We start from the raw sequence: 19,940 nt of genomic DNA, 5'->3' as shown, positions 1-19,940 counted from the left end.
TTCAGACTCCTCTTGTATTGTCCTGCCCCAGTTCTGGAATCAAACAGTTATTCAAGGAGCCCTAGTTCCTTTAACTGGAGAATGGGATTTACAAACCAAGATCTGGATCCTTGGCATGCTAATTGCTACTGGGATGTCATGGCTTCTAGGCCATATTAATAGACAGAACTAGGAAATATGTGTTTGTGTACGTACTAACCCCTGCATGGGTGGATGCACACAAACACACACCATGTCTATTGTTCTGCCTATTAATCTATCAAAAACCATGAGTTTATACTGACACCTCCAATTCGAATGCAACACCATATGGTTCATTCTAGCCTCCCTTCTTTCCATATTTAGAAATTCTTTCTCCAAAAGTGAGAAATCTGGCTTTCATTACATCTACACTACATTTTCTTACTTATAAGTTTTAGCATACACATAAAATAGTTTCAGAATTGCTAAATCATACCCCTACGAAAAACATTTTTACTGACCAGAGTTTATCTTTAGTTTACAGTATTTTCCACAGTTACTTATATTAGTTCTTGACTTCTCCACTCCATTCAATATGGGTGTGTTATTCATTTGTAATGCAGTTAAGTTCACTTGTTAGTATCTGTATTCAATTTTTGTTTCCTACCACATCACGGTTGGTTTTAAATGTTTGTTTATTTTAGGGCACATGTGAATACTACCAGGGCCTTTTAAAATTATTATTATTTCCCCCAAAGCATTCATGTTTTAAAATTGTTGTCTATGAAAAGATTTCATTTATAAAGTGGTCATTTTCCGTTTCCCTGATTATTTTTTGTTTTAATTAAAGTCACAGAAAATTACAAAGAGAGTTTCCAATGTTATCTCTGAGTTGATTTAAATTCTGACCAAAAGAAGAAAAATAATTAACAATCAGCTGTCTCATACAGCATTACAATTTCTCATAATTATAACTGTTAAGCATAATCTTATGACTATAATTAAAATGCATAATTTTAATTGTTTTTCAAAAAGTACAAACAGTTCACTTTACTACTTCCAAAGGCACGTAGACTAAAACACTGGATTAAAGGATTTCTAAGATTATATGCCCGTTTATGATTCAATCCTGAGTCAGAAGAAGAGGCCTGATTTTCTGCACCACACCTGACCCACAAAACCACTCTCCAGTGATAAACAGGGAAGGGAGGAATAGATGTAAATGACTAGGCTGGACAAATAATTTTCCTATCTGTCAAAGGTCAAAGTTGATTAAAGTATACCATGAAATTAAAAACACTGTATTTTGGTATGTGAAATGGAAATCACAATGATTCAAGTTATACAATACCTACAATTACACAAACTATTAAATTCTTAAAGTTAGAATTCCTCAGATTTAACAATATGAAGAGACTCTTAGAATGAAGCTGATGAGTTTGACAAGAAATTCTCTAAAAAATATGATTCATATGTTAACAGTTATTTTTAAGCAGAATATCCTCCCAAATAATTCATTTCCACCTCATTTTTTAAAACATTTTGTGTACTTTCCTTTAAAATCTTTATTTGAATTTTACATCTTAACATTAGTCATGGGACAGTAATATAAAGAGAATACATTATCCTGATTGATAGCTGGAGATTGACAAGTCTCATTGTCAGTTTGGTAGAATTGTACATGTATCCTAGCTCAGAATTTTAAATCTCCCTCAGAGATTGTGTGCTAATTAAAAAGGAACTGCAATATATTTTCATAATTTTGTCATTTGGTTGAACTCAGGTGAATCTAAGGTGCCAAATAAAGTTGCGAGTTGTGTTGAATACAAGCCCTGGCATCTTAGATGTCACATGCCCATTAGAGAACACTCAACCAATAGATACAATGGTGTCATTTTGGAGCATTCTCAGTTGGTACACAAAACTAGCAGTGATTACAGCAGGTTTTCTGAGAGTAAAATATCATGATATTCCTAACAACACTGATAATAAATACACTCCTAGAAAAGATGAGTTACCTCAAGTCTGAGAATTGTGTTATATAGGAGAATATTAGAAGGATTTGAACTTAAGTACAAATAATTCAGGAAATATTTCCACTAAAATTCAAAGTCCCACAATAATTTTTGTTTTCTTTGAGTTTAGGTAGTCTGTATTTTTTCAGAAATAGATCTTAAATGAGTAAAATGTCTCACTTTCTTATAAGTTATATATATTATATATATATTGCCAGAGAGAGGGAAAATACTTGCAAAGCTCTAAAAATGGTAATTATCTAAAATTTTTACTTGCCCTGACTTATCATAATTTCTAAATAATGTCTAATATCTATGATTATTCACAGTTTTCTAATATACCTATTATTACTCAATGAGTTCATTAATTCAGAGAGTCGTGAAAATAGTCTTGACACTATTTTATTCTTCTTATATTGATGTAAAGAATGTTCATCAACTAGCATTTTAGTGTTAGGGACCACAATATTAAAAGCCTTTGGTACTTGCATATTCACAGTAATACCATGTTCTCTATTTTCTCACTGAAAGGATGAGAACCCTAAACTTTCAGTGACTAATAGAGTCTCTTACATTAACCTATAATTACATTCTAATTAAGAATGTGCCCTGTTTTAGGTCTTACCCATCTCCTATCCTCTGATACATCAGAAGTTCAGTGACCTTTTCTTCCTTTACAAATGAAGTTAAATAGTTCCCGTAATGGATTTCTACTACCTTTTTGAGTTTTATTTGCCACTGTAAATTTCTCACACTGAGTCACATTCACACACTCATTTAGTGTTTTTGTAAAGTTTCTAAGGTTTTAATTCTAGAAAGTATTATTCTGAAGATGACTCACATCAAGGACCACATGTTTCTGACTTGAAGTCTCAACAATAAAATCTCTAAAAGGACTACTTAGCCCAGACCTTGGCTTCTCAATACTATTCTCCAATAAAAGGAACTAGGTCTCCCTGGAAAATGGCTGATGTCAGAGATGGGGCACAGAAATGTACAACATGCCCCTGGAACATCTTGAATTGGCAATAAAAAAGTACATACGCAAAAAGAACACAGGGGCCAACTCAAAGGAGCTGCCAATGGATAAATCTGGCACACAGCAACAAAATAAACAATGATAATATTGGATTACAAGAAATAAAGTAAAATAAATATGCATTTATCCATATTAGTATAAATGAATGGATGAATAAAATAAATAGATAGTTATATAAATGCAGGAGGAAAACTGCTCTTTTTTAAATAGGAAATTCCAATTAACAAATGTAGGAGGAATAAACAAAATAGAAATTTACCATTAGACAAATACCACAATAATAGTGGCAGGCAAGAACTATCCATGGATGATAAAATAACTGGATAGAAGTATTATGAGAAACAGGACATTTGGATAGTCTTAAAGTATCTCCTCAAGAGAGACTTGTCAATTACAAAAGAAGAATTATAACTTTACAGTGGAGAAAACTGACACCACCTTAACCATGTGATCAAGATTAATACTACCAGAAATAAGACATATTGACTTTATGGCCTTCCTGAAATGATGTGCTGAGAAGGGTATATCATTTCTGTGGTGTTCTTGCCAAAAATGCATAACTTAATTATGACAAAATATTGCACAAGCCTGAATTGAGAGGTATTCTACAAATAATAGGCCTAGAGTCTTCAAAAGTGTCAAGGTCATTAAAGACAAAAAAACAAAAAACAAAAACTGAGGAAATGAGGAACTGTCCTAGACTTAAGGAAGAGATCATGACAACTAAACAGAATGTGAGGTCCAGAATGGGATTCTGAGTCAGAAAAAGCACAATAATGGGAAAAATGGCAATATTCAAATAGGATCAGTAGATTATTTAATAGAATTGTATCAAAGTTAATTTCTCCTTTTGACAGCTTTAAATGGTTTCTAAGACATTAACATTAGGGAAAGCTGAGTGAACAATATACATATGGAAATTCCCTTTATTATGTGTGTAACTATTCTGTAAGTCTAAAATTATTTCAGAATAATTTTTTAAAAAGATCTACGATGGTTTCTCTCCCAAACTTCTGGAGTTCAGATAGGATATTGAAAGATACCTTAAGAAAGTAAATCCACTGAGATAATATTTTCAATCTCAAGTAATATGAGGAGAACCCTGTAAATGAGAAAACAAAATCTGAAATTTTATTAATACATTATTGCTCCCTATTTCTGAAATGCTGTACTAAGATTGTTCAATAAAGTCTTTGGGAACCAGACTTTGAATCATTACTCTGCTAGTTGCCTCTTTAGCTCCTAACATAAGCTGCAAGTCCATTGAGTCTCCATGGCTCAGGGGACATTCTTATACTGCCTAGTGGTGCCCTTGCAGCATGTCTCTCTCTCTCCCCTTGTATCTACATTTAGTCTCTGGAATATCTTTGTATGTAAAATGTTCCCAGAAGGAGAGGTGCAAATAAAATGGTAATTGTGTCCCCATGTCATATTAGCATTGTGCTTCAGCTTATCATTCCCATAACACATTTAGATATACTTTCCGCACATGTAGTTTTCTGAGTAAGATACATGTTGGAATCTTTAAAAGCTTTAAAGGTCAGAAATATCTCATAGAATCCTGTATTTAAATAAATTACATTTGTTTGCTCTTTCTTTCCAGGAATTCCTAAAGAAGACATGTTCAGTAATAGTATACTCCCTGCTTTACATCCTTATCTTTGCTTAACAACTAACTACTTCAGAAAGCACTTGCGAGAATAAAGTATTTGATACCTATAGTGCCTGGTGGCTTGACTCCTACAAGCATATCTCAAAGTTCTGTTACAGCATTTTATTAGTGATGTTGAGCATCCTTTCATGTGTTTGTTGGCAATCTGTATAGATTCCTTCATTTAAATAAGGGCTGTGAATATGTTGATAACACTGTATAGTATAACCGAAATTTGCTAAGAGATTAGAACTTAAATCTACTTGCAAAAAAAAAAGAGATAAATATGTGAAGTGATAGATGTATTAATTAACTAGATGGGAGGAATCTTTACAAAATGTATATGCATATCAAGTCACCGTGATGTATACTTTAAATATCTTACAATTTATTTGTCAATTATACCCCAATAAAGCTGAAAAAAAACAAACAGGGCTTTAAGAGAAAATGGCTGTAGAAAAGAAGAAACTTTAAAAATAAATAAATACTGTTAATACTATATGTCATTAAATCTAAGACCCCATTAATTGTAATTAGATGTAAATAGATGGAACACTATTTATAAGTGAATAAAATATACTGACACAATTTAACCTTGGTACGAAGCTTTCATCACATTTAGTATTTTTGCTTTGCACACATTTAAAGAGTTCTCTTAGACTTATTTACATTTACATTTTTATCATATATCACTCTCATGCATACATAAAACTTAAAAATAATTAAGATATTACTAAAACACTGTCACTTTCAATGTCCAATTTTTCTGAACCATTTTATAACTCTGCATCATAAATGTGCATGCTTTATCAGAAATATTGTCCTTTCTGCCATCAAGAGCATTTATAATGTGGCCTTACTTCAATAGGCTTTAAGATTTTCTTCTAATCCACTGGCACCCATATACAAGTTTTAATGTGCATGTGCAGGCAAGTAAGGATTGCCATTTGATCAAAGGGGATTGCAAAATGCAAACTGATTTGGAGATTTTTTTTTAACTTCTTCTTAGAATGAATAAAATGTGGCATAATATAAATGATCTAAACACAAAGGTATAAATACTTCAGATTTTTTAATATATTTCTTTTTCTAATTACATGTATAGTGTATTTTCCTTATAATTATGTTTTTCTTAGGTTCATGCACTCAACAGTTTAATAGTCAAAAAAGGAAGCCTGGAGAAGAAAGTTAATTTTTAATTTTTGAAAGTGGCTAAAAATAATTAATGGAGGTAGAGAACCAAAATTATAATTGTTTTATATCTATATTTTTATCTACCTTTTATATATACACACACATATATACCTCTTTATCTATATACATACATGTATACCTATATGTAAAGTATTATATTTATGTATATATGTATCAATAGATAATATAGATACAGATGATAGATATATTGATATCAGGGATATTTTTGTTCTCTTTCCATGCAAAAGCAATGAAAAATGAAGAGACATACTTGAAGATAAGTAGTATTTGACAGTCAATTGCTATCTTTTTTTTTTTCTTTTGCGGTATGCGGGCGTCTCACTGTTGTGGCCTCTCCCATTGCAGAGCACAGGCTCCGGACGCGCAGGCTCAGCAGCCATGGCTCACGGGTCTAGCAGCTCCGCGGCATGTGGGATCTTCCCGGACCGGGGCACGAACCCGCGTCCCCTGCATCGGCAGGCGGACTCTCAACCACTGCGCCACCAGGGAAGCCCCAATTGCTATCTTTTAAACAATTTGATAACTATGTCATTTAGCCATATTGTAGTGTTCTTAAATTTTTTTTCAAGGTCAATATTGAATCAGATGTGTACAGACAGTAAGACATATGAATTTATGAAGAAACATTTTGATTGAAGTTGGCTAGTGTGTCAGAACAGAGGAACACTTTTTGAAAATGGTTATCTAGAAAAAAAAATTGAATTAAAAAAAGCTGTATATGTATGTATTTTCTTTCTTCTTTTTTATCACCTCTAGGTTTTGTGGGCTTATATAAAATGATGGTCATATTAGGGATATACATTTTCTCCAAATAGAAATCATGGTTCCAACTAAGGAGGAGTTGAAAATTAGTTTATATAGATATTTGTGATAGAAAGTTAGTTCCAAAGAGTTTTTTCTTCTCACATAAACAAAATTTGAGAATTGGTGAATTATAAAGTATAATTGGGATACTGATTAAAATCAGTTTAAATTCATAAAAACTATCTTGTTTTACCTGTATCAGTATGAAATCGTAAAAAGAATTACACAGTTAACTTTCTCAAAATTACTTTCTCATTCACTCAGCCAGCTAGGGTTATGGTTAACTCATCTAAGAAGACAAAATAAACTGTAAAGAGTCAGTAGATGTTTAAAAAAGTTAAACAAAGTTAAAAAAGTCAGTAGATGTTTAAAAATTGGAGGAAATCTACACTTATCAGAGTACATGTTCACAAGGCTTTCAGTAAGTAAAATCAATTTTAATTAAACAAAGAGAAGTTTAAATAAGAATTCCAGTAAACCTTGCAGCTTACTTCCTAGATAATCTCCTAAAAGATTAAAATATTTTCCACAAAGGATGTAACTCTTCTATGGTAATTATGTGTCATTTAAAAATAAGTACCTCTACAAAAAAAAGAACAGGAACAAGTAAGCAACACATAAAATACAGAAGATAAATGTAGATATAGATTTAAAATACGGTTCATTTTGACTTGGGCATTTATTGAAGTTTGCCGACATGCTAATATTCTGTACCAATCTACCATTTGGCTTTGATTTGTAAGAAATTAACAGAAATCTCAATTAAATGAAGTCAGGAGACCAGAAGGGGGCGCTCTTATAGACTTTGATGATAGCAGATCCCAACGGGAAAAAGAAAGACTCCTTTTCCTGGCAACAGCTCAGCCCAAGAAAAGCCATGGACTCTGTTTACCATAGCTCTTCCAGCCCCCTATTCCTCTCTATAAAAGGTTACACCTCCCTTGCCCTGTAGGGATTTGCACATGGCTCACCATGGTTGCAAACCCCGAATTGCAATTCTCTGCTGCTGCCAAATAAACCCATCTTTTCTGGAGAAATGTCTCGCAGACTATTTATTTCAAGTCAACAGATTTTATCTTTTAATGATGAATGTCTCCTTCAACACTGTTAATGGCAGGTATAGAGTTTGCATAATAAATGTGTAATCTGATAGGCTATAGCATCATATCTAACCACTGTAACAATATCAGTAATAAAATTAAGGCATACCATTCAGAATTATTATTAATATCTGAATATTCATTTTCCAAAATAGGTAAGCCTCTGGGTATCACGTACAGAAAAGTTCTTATATATTTTAATTGTTGATTTCTGTATATAATTTGAAGTATAAACTTAAATTTATCATTGCTTGGGTAAAATTCTGCAACAATTATGATTTTGAAAGCTGCTAATTATATATAATAAAACATTATTAACTTTTAAATAGTTATAGAAAAATGAATTAGCAGACTATACAAACGTTGAGAGAATGTGTTAACTAGATAATATTTGAAAGAATGTTAGATATATTTTTGAGCCAATAAATATAAAAAATATGTAGAAAATCATATTTATAAAATGTGAAAAACTACATGGCAGAATATGAGTACTACATTACTTTAATAAAAACTCTGCAGAATCTCTGGTATGCTATCATTCAAAATATCAAAAAATAATTTTAAAGACCTCCATTTTATATTAAGATACTGAATCTCATTTAGGTTATCAGCCTTTCTAAATAAAATCTTATATGAGAATTCTACATTTTAAAAAATCCTAAATGTATGTAACAGTTTATAATAAAAATATTTAAATAAGAAAAAATAAATATATAAACAGTATGAGGGAAAAACTACTTCTTAAAAATGAGATGCCAACAAAAATATCCTGCACTCCATTTATTTTGGTGAAATGGAGGCATCATTGTCTTACAGCAGAAGTGCAGTATACTTAATTTAGCAGCAGAAGATGCTGAATTTTTATTGTTCCTGCATAGTAATGCAACATTTTAAAAGTTGACTACAAAATTTTTAGTAATAAAGTCGTAAAAATTATAATTATTTTGATATACATTTTGATAACATTTTATTCTTTCATTTCAGAGTTCATTCTATGGGTGGATGATACTTGATTTCACACTAAACTTAAGCCAGATGTTATTTTTAACTATGAGCTTTCAGTGTTTGACCAACATGTATATTTGGTGAATCTTAAATATACAGTAAATTTTCTTTTAAAAAAATGAAGTTGTTGAGGGAGATGAGCAAAGATGCTCTGATACTTTGAGGCAGGAAGTTAAAATTTGCTCTACCTTCTTTGAAGAGTAGTTTGCGGAAGTGTGCTTTAAAAAATTTTAAATATGAATACAAGTTGAAAGAAGAATGCAATGTGACATAAGTTATGCAGATAATTACTCATCTAGGAATTTGCCTAAACATAATATTACTTGATTGGTGCAAACATATGACTATAAGAAAATATTAAAAGGTACATTGCAAGGTTAGTCTTTATAGTCCAAAAAACAAACAAAAATGAAAACAATTTTAAAACGTAACCATACTAAATAGCCAAGAAAACAATACTGTGCAGTCATTAAAAATGGAAGAATTTTCATTAAATAAAATAACGTTTCCAATATACTAAGGTGACAAAATACATTAAAAATAATATATACAGCACAATGTCATTTTTGTAGCTCTATATCTAGTATTCTGACATTATTAATAATACCTCATTTCACTTAAACTGTTTCTTATTGGATGAATCTTTACTTATAAGGAAGTGACAGTTCTACTGGCCTCTGAGAAAAATATTAAGATATTTCCTTACTTAAATCTAGACTCTAATTTATACAGCACCACTGATGACATTCATTCTGCACTGAAAAACGTTGCCTCCAAAAAACCAGAAAACAATATCTCTGTGTTATTGGTGCTGCATTTCTGCAACAATAAGGTCTTGAACACAGCATTTTCTCATATAAAATTTTCAATTACAGTATGTGCTGCATTTGGTGACCATATATCTAGTATTGTCAACATGATCACCAAGGGTACACTGAATCACATAGCTGAATGACTTTATAAAGCTTCTCATATCTTGGTGAAAAGAAAAAGAAAGTCTGCAGGCTGTATGGTAAGGGTCAGGAACTTTCAAAGATAAATAAAAACTACTTTAGTATTGTCTTTATAAAGAAGAAAAATCAAACACTTTATTCTAATTCAGCCAAGACTAGGAACCTATGTGATATTTTATAAAGTTAGAGCAATTTCTCTAATACCATGTTTTCACCTCATGAAGTACAGAAGTTCCACATGAATCAAAGACTTTATCCAAATGTAATACAATGACAGATGAAGATTATAAACATTTTTATATACATTATATACCTTATTAACCGTTTAAGTCAAAATGGCAGTTGGGAAAATTTACCCATTTAGAATAAAAAGGTGACATCCTAAATCCACAAAATGCAGACCAGACTTAGACAAGTAGGATCTTTTGCCCATATGTTCCCCAAAGGACTGATCTTGCTACATACAGTTTATTTATTTATTTATTTATTTATTTGCAACTTGTGTTACCTTCAGAATAGTTCTTTTAGTCATTATATTAGTTGAACAAAAGAAACGGAATCCATTTCCAAACCTACACCGCACACTTTATTTACGTATAAATCACTTCCATTTTCAAAATTTTATTGGAATAGAAACCCTCTGGTAAAGTAGTTGAGTTTCTTATAAGGCACCTCTTCAGCCCCAGAACATTAATGAAAAACCTTTTGTGAGTGTTCAGGGAAAATAATTTCTAATGTGTACTCTAGGCTATTAGAAACTTGAAAAAGTCTTTTATTTTAAGAGAGTAGAAAAATTCTAACAGATACTAAACTGTGCCTATTTATTCTCACAGCCATAGAATTTAACAAAAGATCCCTTTTCTTGGCTTTATATGCAAAAGAACCGCTTTAACTTTATCCCTTCTTGGAAATTTCCTGACAGTCCAGGGGTTAGAATTCGGCACTGCCGTGGCCCAGGTTAAGTCCCTGGTCAGGGAACTAAGATCCCGCAAGCCATGCAGTGCGGTCTAATTAATTAATTAATTAATCAATTAATCAATTAAATAATTTTAAAATTGAAAAACTTTATCCCTTCTCAATGAATAAACTAGTAGTTTAATCACGAGGCTGATAATTCAGACCTCAGGGAAAACTTACAAAAACACTTAATACAGTAAGTCCCCAACATATGAACGAGTTCGTAAGTCCAGTTTGTTCCTAAGTCCAACAAAGTTAGCCTAGGTACCCAACTAGCACAATCGGCTATATACCACTGCTTTTATGCTTGCTTCTGGATATCCTGGGCTTGAAATAAAGATACTGCACTACTGTACTCTATACAGTACTGTACAGTAAAGTATACAAAAGCACAACCACTTGTAGAGGATGCATGCACATGACAATGTACACCAGACGTGTGAACTAACTTAACATGATTGGACATGCGAACACACGTTTTCCTCTTTGAAAATTTGCAACTTGAATGTTCGTATGTAGGGGAATTACTGTTAAGTAGTTCTATTAAACTAAATGAATGTTCATATTTTAGTGGTATTTTTCCTAATACAGTATTATAACACACAGACATTTCAACCTCTATGCCAAAGCTAAATAGGAGGAAATATGCCTAGAATAATGACTTTCTTTATAGAACAAAAAGCTCAGATTTCTTTAATTATTTGTGAAAAGGTAAGAGTTTAAAAAAAACTAAATTGAAATTACACTTAAAATGAAAATTTCAAATATTGAATTTTTGTTAGAATTTTCTGAGATTACTAGTATCTTTAAAACGTAAAAGATTCAGGAAGGTGGCAGGGTAGTGCATCACCACATCATCATTTAAGTCTCCTGATGGCCAGAAAGATCTTGGAAAATGACTGTGGATTAATGCAAACTTACATGGTGGTGCCGATTAGAAATAGAACCTAGTACCTAGAACAGAGGTTAGCAAACTGCACCCTGTGGACTGTTTTTGTATAGCCCAAGAACTAAGAACGCTTTTACACTGTCAAAGTTCTACTAAAGGCAAACAAGACCAATATATGACAGAGATTCTATGTAACTCACAAAACCTAAAATATTTATGTCTAGCCCTTTACAGAAAAAGCTTGCCAACTTCCACTCCCCAAAATGCTTTCATTTCAATTCTTATCAAGTAAGATAATCTAAAAGAGTTTTCATATACGTCGTACGGACAGAAATGTACCTTCACTGCTTTGCCTCCTGTTCTTTGACATAGTACAATAGTTCCCCCTTATCCACCGGGGATATGTTCCAAGATCCTCAGTGGATGCCTGAAACCACTGATAGTACCAAACCCTATACACACACACACACTCTCACACTCACTCGCACACACACACACAGACACACACACACTATGTTTTTTCCTGTACATACAAACCTATGCTAAGGTTTAATTTATAAATTACGCACAGTAATAGATCAACAGTAATAACTAATAATAGAACAATTATAACAAATATATTGTAATAAACGTTACATGAATATGGTCTTTTTTCCTCTCTCTCAGAATACCTTATTGTACAAATGTAATGCCTTCTCCATGATAACTAAGCACCAATCACACAGTGTGACTGTAACTTCTGCAGTTTGAAGTGTGGCAGCACCTCTTTACAATTTCACGGATAGAAGATTCATTCTTATTGTAAATCTTAGCAACTTCAGCATACAATTTCTTTTCCTTTCCTTATTAAATCAAGAACTTCCACCTTGTCACTTAAAGGAAGCATTTTACAGCTTCTTTTTGGCATATCTGAATGGCCAGCATCACTACTCTCGTGTTTTGGGGCTATTATTAAGTAAAATAAGGGTTACTTGAACACAAGCACTGCAATACAAGGCAGTCGATCTGATAACTGAGATGCTCCTAAGTGACTAATGGATGAGATATGCTGGACAAAGGGATGGTTCATGTCCTAGGCAGGACAGAGCCAGAGTGCATGAGATTTCAGCACACTACTCAGAACAGTGCAAATTTAAGGCTTATGAATTTTTAACTTCTGGAATTTTTCATTTAATATTTTTGGACTGCAGTTGACCATAGGTAACTGAAGCTGTGGAAAGCAAAACTGCAGGTAACAGGGGACTACTGTATGTTCTTTGACATAGTGTCAGCGAAGTCTCTAGAAGTTTAGTGACCTGGGGTATAAGACACCCCTTAAAAGCAAAGAAAAATTGTCCCACTTGCACAGCCCACAACTAAGAAGAGACATAAGTACTTGTTGGGCCTTTTTGGATTTTGAAAGCAGCATCTACCAACTTAGGTGTGATGCTCTGGCCCAGCTGCCCATTATGAATGAGACCCAGCGTAGAAACCACTCTGCACAATCCCCAAGCTCAGATGCAAGGTACCTTGCTCTTCTGGCCTTATGACTAAATGACCAAATGATATTCAAACTGTCTGTGGCAGAATGATTGTTATATAGAATTAAGTACTACAGTACCATAAGAAATATTAAAGAAATTAAAATTTTAACACTAAAGAATGTTTAAGCCATTAAGTAGATTGAAGATTGGCCTCCAAAATATTAAATGACCCATTTTCTATTTTGAAGCAAGTATGTATCTAAATGACCCATATCAAATTATTATCTATTTATTTAACTTAGCAATTTTGTTCAAATTTCACAGGGGTGGACTATCTGAGTTTTTATTTTGCATACCAGATTCATGTATCTCTGGAATAAGTGAATATAATCTTATGACCTAAAAAGATAATCATAAGTAGCACATGTTCATTAAAGAGTTGCAGATAATATGTAGTCTACAGATCAGCTTGATTTAAAATGAGAATTTAATTAGACTATGAATTAAAACCAAAATTATAAAGCAGAGTAGGTGATGGAATGGAGATTGAAATGTTTACCTCCATTCTAAGTGGCAGCTTTATCATACCACCACCAGCAAGATCTTATTCTTCATAATAAGAGAAAGTCTAGGCAAGCAATACTTGAACTTCCCAACATAATTTCTCTATGCAAGAAAGTACTGTGAAACAATAAAAACATGGAAACCAATCTAGAGTATGGTTCAGTAAACTACAGCAATGATTGTGAACTAAAAACAAGTGAAGAGCCAAATATGGATTGAGTGATAAGAAAATTTGCTTGAGCCACATATCAGTGATGGTCTGCATATCTTACAATGACTTCTTTGCTCCATTGACAAATGGTTGACTACTGTCGGATTTAAAATTTTGCGTCTTTTTTTATTTTTTGGTTATAAGTATAGCATTATAAGAAAAGTTATCAATTCTATGTAATATTTCACTTATTCACTGGAGAGCTTTTTTTTTTCCAAAAAAATGTATTCTGACCCCAAAACCTTCACATTCTAAAAGATGGTTTCATAGAAACTATTTGCCAGCACTCACTGTGTTTTGTTCTCCAAACTTATCCGGATGGAGATAGGGTACCTATAAAAAATTTTCACTTGTTGATCATAAGTGTGATTATAAAATTCCATGAGCAAAATAAAATTCTGGGAAAATATTTATTTTAGAAAACTATCTGTCCTTATGTATTTGGAAAATGACAAATATGTCTGAATAAATTGATAACCCTTTTCTTTGGCAAATTTAATTCTTGTAAGTCTCAGGAAAAGTTGAAAAAAGGAACAAAAATGTCTTTAATTTGTAGACATATGTATCAGTCAGGTTTTGCTATATGATAATACTCTATAACAAAAACCCTAACATCACAGCGGCTTATAATACCACATTTATTTCACATTTATATGTCTTCTGGTTAGCTACAAGTCAATTGATTTTGTCTGAGCTTGGATAAGCTGGGTGACATTATTAGTTTGGGTTTGGGTTCTGCTTCACATGCAGTCATTCTAAGATCCGACCTAAAGGTGCAATGGATATGTGGGGTGTGCTCTTCTCCCGCTGCCATGCCTCCCAAAGTCTCAGCTCAGAACTGGCACACTGTCACTGCCATTCACACCCATTGGCCACAGCCAGTCACGTGGCCAAATTCTGAGTCCATGAGGTGATAAATTACACTTCTTCCATGAAGAGAAGGCTGTGAGTATTTGATGAACAGTAATCTAAGCTATACAATGTGGATGAGCTAGTTCAAACTCTCTACGAGAGGAAGATAATATAATAGATTCTACTTCAGTGACCAACACTCAACAAGTCTGAGAGGAAATGACACTATTGGACACTTTGCCTGTTCAAAGACTTACACTTTGGGTGCAAAAACAGCATTAAACCACGTAGTCATCTCTTTTATTAGCCAAGAGGTGTTGGAAATTTAAAGTGATATTAATGATAGCAAAGTCAGGGCCAAAATATTGTGCGATGTTCTTCTTAATTAGAACATCATTTGGCATAATTTCATTGTCAAAATGCAAAATGAATAAAATTGTAGAGGCTAGCATACCTTCTCTGTTCTTCAATCTAAACATTTTTTCCATCAAACTCTTTTTGTAAAAAGAGAAAAATGATACCTATATTATGATATTTGTTAATTCAAGTTTAATTAACTACATAACCTTTCTGGTTTATGCAGAAATGCAACATTTTTCTTTTTTTCCATTATAGAGATCAAACACTTGGCCCTTTTGCATGGTCCAAGTGCAATTCTTTTTTTTTTCCTGTCATTAGGTCAATGTGGTCTAATATGATTTAAGGTAAAATGATAATTCCAAATAGAGAATGACTTAAAGTTGTTTACTAACTTCTTTATTCATAATTCTTTTAATATTTCATCCAAAACAAATAATTAAAATATTGCTTACTCAGAAACAGACTCACAGACATAGAAAACAATCTTATGGTTACCAAAAGGGAAAGGGGGTGGGGGAGGGATAAATTAGGAATTTGGGATTAACAGACACACACTACTGTATATAAAACAGATAAACAAGAACCTACTGTATAGCACAGGGAACTATAGTCAATATCTTGTAATAACCTATAATGGAAAAAAATATGAGAAAGAATATATATATATATATATTTTTGAATCACTTTGTTGTACACCTGAAACTAAACCATTGTAAATTAACTAATTTCAATAACAATTGAAAAAAATGTTTTCTATTTAGAATGCTAATCCACCTTCTATTGCATGCTACTTGATTTTATTAATTGATACATATCTTGTTGAATGGATTTTATATTTAATCCTCCTTCTATATCCAGCTAATATTCCACTTCCTCCACTAAGCTTTTTCCAGATACAATGACCTACAGTGATCTCACCTGTTTCCGATATCTTTTGGTTTTTGTAAACACTGTTATTTTCCTCTGATGCTTATGTGTATATGTGTTATTCCTTCAGGTAGAAAAGCTTTGGTTATCTAGTGCTACTTAACAAATGACAAATTACTAGCAAAAACAGTAACAACTATTTATTAGTCTTATCCTCTATCTTTCTGGCTAGGCAGTTGACCTATGGGGTTTTTCAGGCAGTTGCAATCTGACAGCACCTGGGGCTGAAGTCATCTCAAAGTCCACCTCTGTTAAGTGTCTGGAAGCTGCTGCTTCCTGCAAGCTAAGATCGCACTGGGAGCTCTCAGGTAGAACACCTCCATGTGGTTTCTTCATGTGTCTGAGACTACCACACATCACAGCAGCTGGATTCCAAGGGTGGGTGTCTCAGACAGAAAGGCAGATGGAAGCTGTGTTATGTTTATGAATTAGTCTCAGAAGTCACACACCTGGACCTCATTTTAAAATGACATTCTAACCATATCTCCTTGCCCTAGATTCCTTATGCTTCCTCCATGTCCCACTATCAAAAAAGGGCTCGGCAAATAAACATTTTGATTAATAAATAAATGAACTCAATGTTTTGATTCCTGTAATTACACTTGCCTAAGGCTTATGTTACTCTTTCAATATCTATAATTTTCCATCATAAACTTTTTAATTTAAAAAGATACATTATGAAATGAAGTTTAATTGGGTATTTTACTTTACTTAGCTTTAATAATTAAAAAAGAGAAGTTGAAAAAAACAGAGTTGAATCCCATTATGAAGCAGATACCCGGCCCATGATTAACAAGGCCATATAGAATTTGTCAGGATATAACGGAAGGCTGTACTCTGCACTATACCTGGAAATAAAATTTAATATTTGGAATAATCAAATTCTCTGGAAAAACTAAGGACTTATTTTGGTTTTATTGCAGTTCAACTTATTAATTGGCTTTCAAATATTAAGTAGACATTTTAATTTAGATCACTTGTTTACATAATGTACTTTCCATCATGTTCAAGGTCCTCAGATGTGGTTGTATCTGTTGTTCACAGCTCTAGGGTCCTGGTTGAGGGAGTGAGTGGGGACTGAAGTTCAGCCTGTCCTCTGTCTACCAAGTCACATACCTTTAGCACCAGGGTGCTCAGAGCACGTTCATGAGCTGCTCTTTTGAATTTGCATAAAAATGATGCCATATGGTTTAGTAGAGTCCCTGGTATGAGACATGATGTTACAGTAATTTCCTTCAAAGAAAATGGTATAATAAAAAGGCCACTAGGGTCTCGGCATAAAAAACAGATGCAGTGTGAATCTTGGCTCTGCCACTTACAGTACTGTGACTTTGTGAAAGTGATGCAACCTCTCTGAGCTTCAGGTTCCTCACAAATAAAATGAAAATATCAATTCCTATTTTTCAGAGCTGATATGAAGAACAGAGCTAATACATGAGAAGCATGAAATACAGTGTCTTACAGAGTAGAAATTATTTAAATAGAATCCATAATAAATTCTAAGAGAAGTTCTGTCATTGAGCTTTAATCCTTGGTTCTGTGTTTGTTTTTTGATAGATACAGTTCTATTTTAGGTATGTAATTACATAAATCACTGGTTAAAGTCACAATAGGAAGAATAAAAGAAAGTAGTATGTTATAATTCAGTTCAGGAAAAACACTTCTGAACAAAATATTCCTAAGGATTTGTGTAAGAACTGTTCAGTTTGAATTTTCAAAACTTAGTTTTCTAAATCCCTCAGCAGTTTGGGGGATTGGTTTCAGGACCCTCCCCCTCAAAATACCAAAATCCATGGACACTCAAGTCCTTTATATAAAACGGCATAATAACTGAATATAGCCTATGCACATACTCCTGTATACTTTAAATCAACTCTAGATTACTTATAATAGCTAATGCAATGTAAATACTGTGTAAATAGTTGTCAGAGCATGGAAAATTCAAGTTTTGCTTTTTAGAACTTTCCTGAACTTTTTTTAAAAAATATTTTTGATCCGTAGTTGGTTGAACCTGCTGATGCTACACCTGTGGATATTGGAGGTTGGCTGTAGTTCTCAAAATCTAGCTTCCTGGCACAGAAGGAATTGTCTTGTAAGATATCACATCCTGTGATAACTTCTGTTAGGCAAGAGCCTAGCCCAGTGGCAAGATCCAGGTAGCTCCTGGTTCAACCCCACTTTTGATTAGCCATACCTTGCTCGAAATGCAACAGATTCATCAGAATGATAAGACTCATGGTTAAAAATAAAGATTAAGTTAAAATAACAGCATCAATAAGATATATGCTTCTATTGCATACAGGCAAAAAAAACTCTCAAATGTGTGTTTAGAACATAATCTGACTGAATCGTTGCCTCTTTCAATGATGTACCTCCAATTATCTTCATTGGCTTCAAATCTTAAATAATTAGAACTATCTCACAATGGAAATTACATGGCTATCTATTTCTTAATAAACAAGAGGTGATTTAAAATCTTCCTCAAACAAATTATGAGTATGTCTCATAGATGACAATTTAAATAGCTGCACAATGCAACCCCCAAAACACAAAGTCCTTACCAAAGCATTTAAAGTGCTGTTTTGTCTCTCCTAGCTCATCTTGTGTACCTGCTTCCCTTGCTTATATGCTCTGGCCATGCCAGTCTTTCAGGTCTTCAAAAATATGTAGCCATAGGACCCTTGTACAGCTGTTCCCTCTCTCACTAATGTGTTTCCTCCTGCACTTTGCCTATATCATGTCTCAGCTTAAATCTCCATTCACAAAGATGCCGTCTCTGACACAGGATTAACAACTTAATCACTGTGAGCTTTTGTCATAACTCTCATTGCAAATAGAACCATGTATTTACTCTCTGATTACTGGTGTTTCTCCATGCCTCTTCCCACTAAGCCATATTTATTACCTTTATATGTCTAGTGCCAAGCAAATAGCAGGTCCCTCTTAAATATTTGTTAAATGAATAAACAATTATATAAGGAGATACAAAACTGTAAAAGTTTGAACATTTACAAATCAACACAAAGGGTCTGAAGAAAATCTTCACAAATAAATACAGCATTCATATGGAAGAAAAATAAGAAAATAGATGAATTTTTCAAAAATAATGAAGCATGATCTCATCAAAGTAAATAAAGTAATAAACACCCTATAACCAACTATGTATATGCATGGCTGCTCATTACATCATTGCTTAAAGCAATAAAAAATAACAATTTACTTAAATGGCTAATTTAATCTGAAAAAATTTAATGCAAAGAATCATGCCTCACCATTAAGAATAGGTGTAGATTTGGGTTTATTACCAAGGAGAGTTGTTCAGGATATATTTGTAACCGAAAAGCTAGTATAACCATTGTGCCTCATATAATTCCATTGCAAGGGGTAGAGGCAGGAGTGACAGAATACAAATAGGAAACATGTTTGAACAACAGAACTACAGGTGATTTTTCACTCTTTATTGATATTTTTTGCCCATGGTTTCTATAATTTTCTATGAATACTGGATAGAGAGAGAAAGATTGATTTTAGCCATGTATGTCTTTGGCACATTTCTCTTTTTGCTGCATGTTTTTCTGCACAATTTGATCTCTTTAGATGCATGTCTTCTCTCCTGAAGCACTTTACCAAGTATACTGAGACACAATGTTTACCCTCAAGGATTTCACAGTCATACTGATGATAAAGCTATCTATATAAGGGATTTTTGTTGTGTGCAATGAATCCAAGATATCTGATACAGAGGCAGTGAGAGAAAGGAGTCTCTCCGGAGAACAGTGCTTAGTTTCTCAGATAACTTCCTTCCTCCTCTGCTCCTTACCCTACAGTGGTGCCTGCATATAAAGAGGGAGGGTGTAGTTTATGTGACTTTGGCGGGGACAAAAGTAGGTCTTCTGATCACTGGGTGATGAATTTTGTACACCTATGAGACTTTATATCTCTAGCAGAAGTCTGCAGCTGGTATAACTCAAAGA

The 19,940-nt window shown here is 33.2% G+C and overlaps 1 pseudogene across 1 annotated transcript in view; it reads right to left on the bottom strand.

Moving 5' to 3' along the window:
• LOC307064219 (proteasome maturation protein-like) overlaps positions 1-16,302 on the bottom strand; it is a 29,967-nt pseudogene extending 13,665 nt beyond the window's left edge. The window contains exon 1 of the transcript in view: positions 16,148-16,302. The product of the transcript in view is annotated as a proteasome maturation protein-like (transcript). The remainder of the gene's footprint in view (positions 1-16,147) is intronic.
• Between the last annotated feature and the right edge of the window lie 3,638 nt (positions 16,303-19,940).

Source organism: Hyperoodon ampullatus, assembly GCF_949752795.1.
Source record: "Hyperoodon ampullatus genome assembly, chromosome: 15".
Classification (NCBI taxonomy): domain Eukaryota; kingdom Metazoa; phylum Chordata; class Mammalia; order Artiodactyla; family Ziphiidae; genus Hyperoodon; species Hyperoodon ampullatus.
Note: the sequence above shows the minus strand (reverse complement) of the source record. Positions and strands in the feature narration are given on the sequence as shown.